Here is a 12,369-nt window from a genome sequence, read left to right as displayed (position 1 = left end):
TTCAAATTATTTTTCCATTTAGATTATTGCAGAATTTTGAGCAAAGTTCCATGTGCTGTACAGTATCTATTTTAAATAAAATAATGTGTATATGTCAATCCCAAACTCCCAATTTAACTCCTCCCTCTTTTCCTCTTTTGTAACCACACATTTGTTTTCTAAGCCTGTGAGTTTATTTCTGTCTTGTAAATAACTTCACTTGTATATATATTTTTTGATTCCACATATAAGCATTATCATATGACATTTGTCTTTCTCATTTCACTTAGTATGATAATCTCTATGTCCTTCCACATTGCTGCAAATAGCAGTATTTCATTCTTTTTAATGGCTGAGTAATACTCCATTCTATATACGTACCACTCTTCTTTACCCATTCATCTGTTGATGGACATTTAGGTTGCTTCCATGTCTTGGTTATTGTAAACAGTGTTGCAAGGAACTTTGGAATGCATTTATTTTTTTGAATCTTGCTTTTATTCCTGTTTATGGGCCACATTTTAATGTTTGTTCACATGAATCATGACTTTCTATTGAGAACTAGACATTTTAGGTAATATATTGTAACAACGTTGGATGCATATTCCTTATACTTTGGGGAATATCCTGTTGTTGTTTGCATGTTTATTTGTTTAAAGACTGGACTGGGCTGAAGTGAAAGTTGCTCAGTCATGTCCAACTCTTTGTGATCCCATGGGCTGTAGCCTGCTAGGTTCCTCTGCCCATGGAATTCTCCAGGCAAGAATTCTGGAGTGGGTAGCCAGTCCCTTCTCCAGGGGATCTTCCCAACCAGGGAACAAACCCAGGTCTCCCACATTGCAGCAGCTTTCTTTATACTGTCTGAGCCACTAGGGAAGCCCTAGTTTAGTGAATTTGACTTTTCCAGTATGTGAAGTATTTTATGTTTCTTCTCACAGAATGCATCCTTGGGTGTGCACAGTCTCTCTGAACACTTAGAATAGTCTACCTCTATGAATACCACGCCCAATTGTTAGTCTCCAGTGTTAGCTAATGACAGTGTTGTTGGCAGCAATATCTTATGGCATAAACTGTTCCACAGACTGATCCAATAAAGTAAGGCTCCTCTACCTGGGCAAAGGCTTGCCAGTCTTTGGGGCTGCTCTGACTCCCTGAAGGCTCTCCTTAGTTGATTCTTTTCCTGGTTCTTTCTGTTCAACTTCTCTTTTGTTAATAGTTTTACTTTCGGTTATTAGTGTCAGAGAGCTGCCAATCTCTTCTTAATTGTTCATTTGATGATCTTCAATGTGTTCAATAATGCTCTTAGACACGAACTTTCCTACAATTTCTTCCAAAGTAAGTTAATCTTAATTAGGCAATGCTGGGAACTCTGTTTTTTGTTCCCTCTTTTATTGAGCTTCTGTGCCATTGCATTGGGGTTGAGGGTGGAGAAGATGGTCCACTTTAATAGAGTGACATGCTGCTCAGCAAGTGGGACTGTGGACAGGGAAGCTGCCCCTGACATTCTGGACTTTTCCTATTTGACATGGAACTTCTATACTATAAGCAAGCTAGGCAGGAGTGTTGGGTTCCAGTTTTCTTGACCTATTGTACTTAGAATACAGCTTCTGCCATTGGATGAAGGAAGAGACCAGTCTCCATCAGATCTGGAACAAAATGTGGGTGCCCACATCTTCTTGGGTTCAAATGCCTGTGTAAAGCTTTCATTACTCTGAAATGGAAGTGAAAAAGAGGATGGTGAATCATATCTTAAATATCATATTTTTTGGGGTTTTCTTACCTATATATAGTAATTTGTTTGAATAGAGGTTTGCCCATATGTTGTACACCCTCAGGAGAACTTCCATAGAATAAATTTTCAATTTCAGTTAAATACTTTGTTTGCTTAACTGGGGAAAGACTCCACTGTGCTCCTCACACTGCCGTTTTTAACATCAACTTCACTGATTGCCTTTAAGATAATACTTTGTCTTTGATATTCAGCAGTTTCACCATGATGTGCAAATTGGATTTGCTTTCAGTTATAAAGTCAGTGTATCATTTTCTTACTCCAATCTGCAATTTCTGTTTTTTTTTTTTTTCCAATTTAATGATATTCATAGCCATTATGGTTTATAGTATTGCATAAAAATATCCTATTCCTTTCTATTCTGGAATATTTGAAGTATATTAAACAACTTCTATGTCTCCATAGCTCTTATGACTTTTTCATAATCTCTAGTTCAGATATTCTCAAATTTAGCAAGTATTAGAATCATCTGAAGAATTTCTTAAAAGATAGATGCGTGATCCACTCCCCCAGAATCTCACATTCCATAAATATAGAGTGGGGTTCAAAAGTTTCATATCTAACAAGCTTTTGATCTAAGGATACTTCTGATCCTTAGATTATATTTTGAGATCTGCCATTCTATTTTTTTATATCTCTTTGCTGAATTTCAGATGATTTCCTTCAATTTATCTTTCAGTTTACAAATCTCTCTTCAGCAGTACCGATTTGATATTTAATTCATCCTCTATATTTTAAGTCTCAAAGATTCATCTTTATTTATAAGGATTCTACTTTTTTTAACTCTAGGATGATTATTCATAAACTCTTGTTCTTAATTGTGGTTTATTTTATTTTAATCTTTCTTTGTCTCATTTTAACATACTTATTTTAGAACTTTTTCAGATTGCCCAGTTATACCAAGTTCTTTGATACTCATTCTTTGGTGTTTTGCCAATAGACTATCCAACAGGTAGGATTATTTCCTCATGTGTTTGAGAATTTTTGACTTGAGATTATCCTTGGTAGGAATCATTTTCCTGTAGGAGTTTGTTCATGCTCAATTATAGTAGTTTCTGTATAATTGGTGAAATTTGGATTTTTTTAGCGAGAAGCTTGAAAATTTTTTAATAAGCCTGGAATTATTTCAACAATAGCTCTCATCCTTTAATTCATACAGTGTTGTTTTTGTTGTTCAGTGGCTAAGTCATGTCCAACTCTTTGTGACTCTTTGTGAACAGAAGCGCCTCAGGCTTCCCTGTACTTCACTATCTCCCAGAGTTTGTTCAAACTCATGTCCATTGAGTCAGTGATGCCATACAACCATCTCATCCTCTGCCACCCTCTTATCCTTTAGCCTTCAATCTTTCCCAGTATCAAGGTATTTTCCAATGAGTCAGCTCTTCACATCAGGTGGTGGTATATTTGGATTCCAATTCTGGACTTAGAGGGATGATGCTTTGTTCGACTGTACATTCAATGCTCTGGACAGATAACAAATGAGAACAATTTTTTATTCTCTCTCTCTCTTTTTTTTTTTACTGGAAAGGATTGACTTGTATGATAGGGAGGCTATCTTTTTCCTTTCTCTGACCTTCTGAGACCAGTAATACAGAACTACAGTGTTGTGGGTCATATATAGAACTGATCACTACTCACTACCCTATACTGGACTGCTACAGCGCCACTGTAAAGAATTAATGAGGAGGAGATGTAAACCCCAACTAAAGCTGGAGGCAGCATGCATCCTGACTTTAGACCATACTACAAAGCTACAGTAATCAAAACAGTATGACACTAGCACGAAAAGACTAATAGATCTATGGAACAGAATAGAGAGCCTAGAAATCAATACCTGCACTTACGGTGAATTCATTTATGGCAAACCTGGCAAGAATTCACGACAGGGAAAGAATAGTATCTTCAGTAAGTGCTGTTCTGAAAATCAGATAGCTACATGTAAAGGAATAAAATTAAGATATTCACTCATATCTTATAGAAAAGTAAATTAAAAATGGATTACCGACCGAATGTAAGACTGAAAATCAGGAAATTCCTGGAAAATATCTTAGGCAGGACACTCTTGACATAAATTGTAGCCATATTTTTTTGGCTCTATCTCCTAACACAAAGGACACAAGAGCAAAAATAAACAAATGGGACCTAATCAAACTGAAAGTTTTTAAATAGAAAAAGAAACCATTGACAAAACTAACTGAAAGCCTACTGAATGGAAAAAATATTTGAAGATGTATAATTGATAAGTAGATAATATCCAAAATAAATAAACATGTCATACAACTTGATATTAAAAAAAAATTAAAAATGAGCAGACGATCTGAATAAACATGTTTTACAAAGAAGACATACAGATGGCCAATAGGCACATGAGTAGATGTTCAGCATTGCCAATCACCAGAGAAAGGTCAGAATGGTTATCAAAAAAAATAAACACTACAAATAACAAATATTGATGAGGACATGGTGAAAAGGAAATTTCAGTACACTGTTGGAGGAAATGTAAATTATTTCAGTACACTGTTGGAAATATAAATTGGTACACCTGTATGGAAAGCAGGATGGAGTTTCCTCAAAAAACTAAAAAGACAACTACCATACAATCCATCAATGCCTCTTCCGGGTATATAGCCAAAGAAAACAAAATAACTAATTTGAAAAGATACACACACCCCATTGTTTGTAGCAGCATTATTTACAATGGCCAAGATATGGAAGCAACCTAAGTGTCCGTTAAAGATGAATAGATAAATAAGTGATGTACATATTGATACATACAATGAAATATTACTCAGCCATAAAAATAATGAAATTTGGCCATTTGCTGCAACATGGATGAACTGGAGGGTATTATTCATAATGAAATAAGTCAGAAAGACAAATGTTGTATATTATCACTTATATATAGAATCTAAAAACAATTTAATGAGTATATGAAAACTTTATATGAAATTTAATGAGTATAAGTAACAGGCTTAAAGTGAACAAACTTGTGGTTACCAGTGGGGAGAAGGAAGGGGATAGAGGAATAAGGGATTGGGGGTTAAGAGGTGTAAACTATTATGTCTAAGATAAATAAGCTACCAGGATGCATTGTATAACACAGTGAATATAGCCACTATTTTATAATATCTTGGAATGGAATATAGTCTCTAAACATATTGAGATCACTAATGTTGTACACCTGAAACAACTTTAATGTCATAAATCAATTATACTGCTGCTGCTACTGCCAAGTCACGTCAGTCGTGTCCGACTCTGTGGGACCCTATAGATGGCAGCCCTCCAGGCTCCTGTCCCTGGGATTCTCCAGGCAAGAACACTAGAGTGGGTTGCCATTTCTTTCTCCAATGCATGAAAGTGAAAAGTGAAAGTGAAGTCGTTCAGTTGTGTCCGACTCTTAGCGACCCTATGGACTGCAGCCTTCCAGGCTCCTCCATCCATGGGATTTTCCAGGCAAGAGTACTGGAGTGGGGTGCCATTGCCTTCTCCAATAAATCAATTATACTTCAACATAAAAATAATGATGAAGGAAACTGTGTGTTTAAGTCTATACAGGAGCTCTCAGTGCTCTCTGCTCATTTTTTTATAAACCTAAAACTGTTCCAAAAAGTAAACTCTACTAATGAAAAAGGAAAGTGAGTATTGTTCATTCTCAGAGACTGCTCTTTGAATCTTGTCCTAAAATTTACTATTCACCTTTTGTATTTCAAATTTGAAAATTATTTTCATTAAATTTATATTTATCAAGTTTAAGGTTTGGGGTTGCATATCAACTGAGTCTTACAACTATTGCAAGTTTATATTAATTTATAATAAGAAAATTTTATAGATATAAAATAAGGTGTTAATCATCTAGAAGTGTACACTTATGATCTGTGCACATATTGTATGTATTTTATATTTTTAAAAATCAGGTTTTAAACAGGTGGCACAATGAACAAGAGTGTGCTGTATTTTAACACTACCTCTTCTTCTTATCGTAACTTCCTTCCCCTCTCATCCACGTCCATTTGTTACACCAGTCCTTGATGCAGATGGAAATGGCCAATTTCAAACTTTTCCTATTTCCCAAAGGCCAAATGGGAGTTGAATTCACTATAACTTTGGAAGAGCAATAGCACTGACAAGTAATCGGACTGACAAGTGTGCTCTGTTCCCATTTTGACGGACGGTTTTCCAGTTCTGCAAAAACAAGCACAGTGTGCAGGCAGTTCTAGCTATTTTATTTACTGGAATATTCAGCTCATAGAACAGTGCCTGACATGGAGCAAATGTTCAATAAATAATTGTTGAATGACTGCATGAATCTGTCAGAGTGACCTAAACCAAGGGTCTGTAATCAATGGCTAAAACTCCAAATATCGATTCCCAATCAGAGCCTTAGCCCTTAAGTTCCCTTTCCTAACTGAACCCTGTAGATTAAATTTAAATCTCCTGTGACTGTGAGGCAGTGACAAGAGCAAGGAGCTCTGTGACTCCATGACTATTCGTGAAACCCATTATAGCTCAAACTCTTTGTCAAGATGTATGATCTTTCTAATGAAACAAGTGCCCTTTACATTAAAAATAACAAATATCCTGTTGTTTAAGTGTCAAGTACGTAGGTTATTATTTTAACAAACCCATAAAATGGAAAGGTGAATTCATATAGAGGTTGTTTAATTTGCTAATTACTGAGATCAGGACCTGAGCAGATGATCAGAGGAAAGCCAGCACCCTGAGTAAGATCTGCTCAGAGCCATAAACACGCTCAGAGTTCCTGTCTTTCTATTATAAATATAAATCTTGTTACTGGGACAGGGGCAGACAATTGATGTAAGGAAAAATCAGTGTTCCTCAATTGTTCTTTACGTATTTGGCCATGAGGCTGCATCTGGGCTTTGATGAATGTAAGATTCTATGGAGAATTTTCAAGTTTTTAATGAGCATCCCCAGTTGGTTTTCATAAACTGTAAAATGGAACACGAGGTGAGGATGAACCAGATTTTGCCAGTAATCTGCTAATTTGCAATCAAAGCTTTTACGTCCCTGTTCTTTAATTCAAAGGCTTTTTCCTTTGCAATCAATTTGTCCGTCAAGAGTCAGCTCCTCAGGGATGTCTGTCTTTTTAGTTTCAGTGTGATTTAGGGACCATTTCTAAGACTGGTACGTAGGGTGTATCTGTAGCATTCCATTTACCATCAGTTATTTCAATAATTAACATGTTAGGGATTCCTACTAGACTATGTTTCCTGAGAATGAGCTCTAAGTCTTACATTCGTATCCCTGGTAACCTATATGATATCTGACACAGTACAGATTCAATACACATTTTTAAAATGATCCTTTGTTATCATTTGATTAATGACACATAATACTCCACCCTCATCTCACTTGATGATTATTTGCAAATACATCTGAAGACCTGGAGGCATGAAGAAATCCTTTCCTCTTAAGATCATCCCTTCCCCATACTATGGAAAGCTGTTGATATGTTACCCTTTGTGAGCTGGATGGATTCAAATTAATATAGCCAGAACAATGACATAGCATAGCTAATGAAAAGTTGAAATTAAAATAACAAAGGGAAACTGGATCCTCAGTTAAAACATTCATACTTTTTCTTCTTACTTAAAAACACTGAAATAGCCTGTAAAACTAGACTATTGAAATGCTTAATATTTATAGTACCAGTTTTCTTTCTTCCACAAATTTTCCTCCAAGGGATGAGAGAGAAAGGGAAATGCTACACTGGATTTTGTCTCATTTAATCAGCTAATCATGCAGAATCATCCTGTTTCCCAATGTGGATCCCAGTTTGTGATTCTCTTTTCTGCTAATTTCTGGTTGGGGTGACTCCAAGTTTCTAGGAGTTTGAGGGTAGATAATAGGGCAGAAATAGGGAGTCCAAAGACAAGCCAAACCCAACAATTTTAGTTAATACAGACTTTAGTCAGACATGTCACTTTTCTAGCTTTATTTACTTCAACTATTAAATAAATGTCTTGACCTAGAAAATGTCTTCCATTTTTAATCTTCTGTCCTGTCTTTATATCCTGAACCTCTCTCTACCCATGATTCTCCCTGCTCTTGCATCATCACTGCCAACACCTCTAATCAGACACAGGGGAATCCTCTAACTGCAAGGAATTCACTGGGCCAAAGATGCAGGAGCATAGTCACACACAGATGTCAGGCTACTGCATCGGCACACAGGTCTTGGTACCATGGGGATCTTCCATGGCCACACCTTCCATGGGAAGGCAAGATTCTCAAATACCAGCATATATTCAGAGTTTATTTGTGTAAAGTGATTTTGGAGAAAGGGTAGGGGCATGGTACATGGTAGGGAAGGAGAAAGAGAAAGTTAGGATATAGTTTGATTATCACCCTTCTTTATTTAGCAGTTCTTAAATCATTACAGTTACTGTGCTTTGAGCTTTCAACTACAAATTTAGCCATTAGAATAAAACTTTGAATTAGGTACTATACGTTCAGAGAAATTGAAGCTCCATAAATTTACAAAGTTCACGCAGATTTTAACTGGTCTGAATAGTAAGTCTCAGTAGTCTAAATCCACAGGCTAAGTTCATAATCATTGACCTATAAAGAGTGTTTCATCTTTGCTACTTCTTGTTGTTATTGTTCAGTTGCTAAGTCATGGCTGACTCTTTGCGACCCTATGGACTGCAGCACACCAAGCTTCCCTGTCCTTCACCATCTCCAGGAGTTTTCTCAGACTTGTGTCCATTGACTAGGCGGTGCTATCCAACCATCTCCTCCTCTGCCGCCCCTTTCTCCTGCTGTCAATCTTTCCCAGCATCAGGGTCTTTTCCAATGAGTTGGCTCTTCCACAAAATTCAGAGGGAGAAAAAAATCTGACAATTTGCTACAGACTTATTGTAAACAGTGAGACCTGCTTCAAAGAACCTTTGTCCCCCTGGTTCTTGAGGCAGTACCTCTACCTGAGGAGAGTCTTGGGTGTTAGACAGTGCAGGAGCAGCTCTGAAATACGGGCCAGAGAACTTAATAAAACAATAAAATAGCACAAAGGGTAGGGGTAGAATTTCTAATGTTCTGGTTAAAAATATATATTAATATAATGAAGTAAAAGAATTCTTCAGAAGCCTAATATTTTTAGAACATCAGTGTCTCAATGGTCACTATCATGTATGAAATGTCTACTTTCCTTTCTTGTTATAGAAATTTTTAAATGTTTATTTTCCTGTAATTTTATGCCTTTATTAAATTTAATTTGATGGCATGTTGATATTAATTTGTTTATTCATTCATTTGATTCAACATTAATGATTATTTTCTATGGGTCAGGCTGGTTCTGTTAATGTGATCATATAGGTAAACATTTCTAGATATATAGAATATGTTCATTTAATGACAGCCATTATGTTGAAGAAGTAGTCACCAATTTTCGGTTTAGGATTTAGGTTCAAACCAACTATGAGTATGATTTCATCAGCTATGGCGTAGAAGTGGAATGGGCTGTAAAGAAAGACTTTTCTAGCTGAGGAATGTGGACACACACTTAATAGAGCAGTGGACAGATATAAGGATGTTGACATGTTTGGCCTGCATCTCCATCAGGGCAATCTCTGCTTCTGTTGTTATGTGGCCTTCTTCCCTCTGTCTGTATGTCTTCACATGGCCGTCTTATAAGGACATCATGCATTCGACTTAAGGTTCACCCTAATCAAGTACAATCTCATTTTAGCTAGTCATATTTGCAAAGACTCTATCCCCCAAACACAGTCACTTTTGTAGGAACTAGAGGTCAGGGTTTCAGCTTACATTTTGGGGGAGTATAATTTAACCCAGAAAACTACCAGGGCTCCCCAGGTGGCGCTAGTGGTAAAGAACCTGCCTGTCAAAGCAGAAGAGGTAAGAGACATGGGTTTGATTCCTGGGTCAGGAAGATCCCCCAGAGGAGGAAATGGCAACTCATTCCAGTATTCTTGCATGGAAAATCCCATGGACAGAGAAGCCTGGAGGGCTATAGTCTATAGGATCGCAAAGAATCAGACATGACTAAAGTGACTTAGCACAGCACAGAACACTACCATTCTGTTTTCCTTTTAAGCCATGATTCTCTAAGAAGTTATGTTTAGGTTTCACCTCTCTTGACAAAGTATTATAAATCATGTAGGATGTGAAAGAGGCCAAAAGATTTAAAATAAGTTAGTGGTTAGGAAAAAATCTTCCACTGTCTCGTATTTCCTTCAGCTGTGTCATTGAGAAAATATATACTGTGCTCACAGAAAGGGGGCTTCCCAGGGGGCACTAGTGGTAAAGAATCTGCCTGCCAAGGCAGGAGATGTCAGAGATGCTGGTTCAGTCCCTGGGTTAGGAAGATCCCTTGGAGGAGGGCATAGCAACCAACTCCAAAATTCTTGCCTGAGAATTCCATGGACAGAGAAGCCTGGAGGGTTGTGGTCCATAGTGTCGTAAAAAGTTGGACACGATTGAAGCAACTTAGCACTCGCTCTCACAAAAAGATGAGTAGCAGAGAGGGGCTTGTTGAACAACTGCATTCCATTATTTGAGAAAGAAAGGAAGAAAATAAAAATACATTATAATATTGAAAGGTTGATATAGTGATATCTTCTCTAATGTTAAATGAATTACTACCATCCTATCCTTGGAAAGTCTCAGCATGATTAGAAGAAGCCTGAGAAATATTGTACAATGTCACCACTTCATCTGTACTTCTCTGTTCATTTATTTATCATCTGTCTTGTTCCAATGAAGATTTAAAATGATATAAAAATTCAGTCAAGAAGCAATAATAAATGTAAACTAAGGGAGAAAATGAGATTTAAACAATAATTTTGGAGGGACCCGGTTCTCCAAAACAAATGTTGCTTTATTCACTTGATCTTCTTGGTGTCCCTTATATTTGAAATTTGTACATTTAAAAAATATAACAGACTGATAAAACTTGAAGATTGTGTATCTTCAAGTAGCTATCAATAGGATTGCTTTAAAGAGTGACGCATCCTAAAAGGATTGATGATTCATATTTGCTTAGACATTCTAGCTTCTAAATCCTTGGCAACTTACAAAAGGGCTGATCCTCAAAAACTGATAGCCCTTTGGTCAATGGTATAAGCTGTTATCTGGTGTAGATAGTTGCCATCCATCTGCTGAGTACTCCCTGGTGTTCCTCTTGTGCTCACACAGGTCAAGATCCAACTTCCTTTGTGACCAAGAAGCAGAATGTCATTAGCCTTCCTTCAACATTTGCCACACCCTTTCTACAATGGTGAAAGTCTATTAGTTAATGATCTTTCTCTCTCGCCCCAACTGGTTTCGGGAAAATGAGAGAGCAATGAAGCTTTTTATTTTTTCCCTCTGATTTTTTGAAAAGGCATTAACTGTTTAAGTCTTCTTCATCTAGGAAAAAAAAAAAGGGTACCAAGAGGGGACTTATGAGTCATTGGGCTAGGACCACAGGCAAACCAGAGAACATGGCCACATAGCATGTAAGAATCATCAACTTATCTTTATAGCATCACAGCAAAGTCTTATTCAGTAAAAGCAATTCTGTGGTGAAAAGATGAGATGGGAGGGGTGGGATGTACAATATAATGCACCTTAGAAGTTTGGTTCTCAGCTGGTCTGAGTTAATAGAAAGGTAGATTTTAAAGAATCCTGTCAAAATATAGAGAACAAACTAGGCGTTACCAGTCGGCAGAGAGAAGCGGGGAGGAGCAGTACAGGTTGTAGGGAACTGAGAGGTCCAAATCATTATGTATAAAATAAATAAGCAACAAAGATATACTTTACTGCACAGGGGAATATGGCCGTTATTTTGTAATAATTTTCACTGGATTATAGACTACAAAAATACTGAATCACTCTGTTGTATACCTGAAAATAATTTAATATTGTAAACCAATTATACTTCAAAAAATTTAAAAAAAAAGTTCTATGTAAACCACAGGCAGCATATTCTCAAGGCAGCCCTCTATAAATACTTTCACTCTTTTGAGTTTAAGAGCTGAGTTTCTGGGAGTTTGAGATTACATTTCTTGAAAACTACTTGTATCGAGCCTATTCTAGATTCACAGTTAAGTGCAGCATCTCACTCTTTAGTAATCAAATATGATAACCTACAAACTGACATATTTTAAGGACATTTAAGGGTTGGTGGCTCAGAAGGTAAAGAATCTGCCTGCAATGCAGAGACCCAGGTTCGATCACTAAGTTGGGAAGATCCCCTGGAGAAGGCAATGGGCTACCCACTCCAGTATTCTTACCTGGAGAATTTCATGGACAGAGGAGCCTGGCGGGTTACAGTCCATGGGGTCACAAAGAGTTGGACACGACTGGGTAACTAACTCTGAAGATTGAACCCAGGTCTACTGCATTGCAGGCTGATATTTTACCCACTGAGCCACAAGGGAAGCCCAAGAACACTGGAGTGGGTAACCTATCCCTTCTTCAGGGGATCTTCCTGACTCAGGAATCGAACTGGGGTCTCCTGCATTGCAGGCCGATTCTTTACCAACTGAGCTATGAGGGATGCCCCCTAATATATCAGGGTAGGAGGCTATGCTCCATATGCTCTGAGGTGAACTACACTTGCTTCTGTTTTGCAAGCAATG

This window comes from Bubalus bubalis, chromosome 23, assembly GCF_019923935.1.
Source record: "Bubalus bubalis isolate 160015118507 breed Murrah chromosome 23, NDDB_SH_1, whole genome shotgun sequence".
NCBI classification, from domain to species: Eukaryota; Metazoa; Chordata; class Mammalia; order Artiodactyla; family Bovidae; genus Bubalus; species Bubalus bubalis.
The sequence above is the reverse complement of the archived record's forward strand: the minus strand, read 5'-3'. Positions refer to the sequence as shown.